Source organism: Propithecus coquereli, unplaced genomic scaffold (assembly GCF_000956105.1).
Source record: "Propithecus coquereli isolate 6110/MARCELLA unplaced genomic scaffold, Pcoq_1.0 Scaffold206, whole genome shotgun sequence".
Classification (NCBI taxonomy): Eukaryota; Metazoa; Chordata; class Mammalia; order Primates; family Indriidae; genus Propithecus; species Propithecus coquereli.
The window spans coordinates 5186535-5186941 of NW_012145634.1; the positions used below are offsets into that span (position 1 = coordinate 5186535).

A 407-nucleotide genomic window follows, 5' to 3' on the forward strand; every position below is an offset into this window, starting at 1 on the left:
TCCAGGCTCGGAAGCTTGCAGCCAAGTTGCTTCCTCACCTCTAAAGCGGGAATGATGTCACCCCAATCACTGGGTCATTGTGACAATTAAATAAAGGGCACGTGACTACTTAGAACTGAGCTTGGCACATTGCAAGTGCTCGATAAGTGTCAGCAGCTAATGCCATGGGTTTGATGGTGAGCCCTTAACACATGGCATTCGATCTTCATAATAACACCATGAGAAGGTGCTGTTATAATCCCCATTTTACAGATGGGGAAACTGAGGCTCAGAGAGGTGAAGTCATTTGCCCAAGGTTGCACAGGGAACAGGGGATGCCCACCCCGTTGTCTCATGATGCTAATGAATGGGCAGGGGTGGAGGCAGGCAGGGGGTCCAAGAGGAATGCCCGGGCCCCTGCTGTCCCG

At 51.6% G+C, this 407-nt stretch overlaps 1 protein-coding gene across 1 annotated transcript in view; it reads right to left on the bottom strand.

Moving 5' to 3' along the window:
• Positions 1-407, bottom strand: part of SGSM1 (small G protein signaling modulator 1) — a 65728-nt gene that overhangs the window by 48535 nt on the left and 16786 nt on the right. The window lies entirely within an intron of this gene.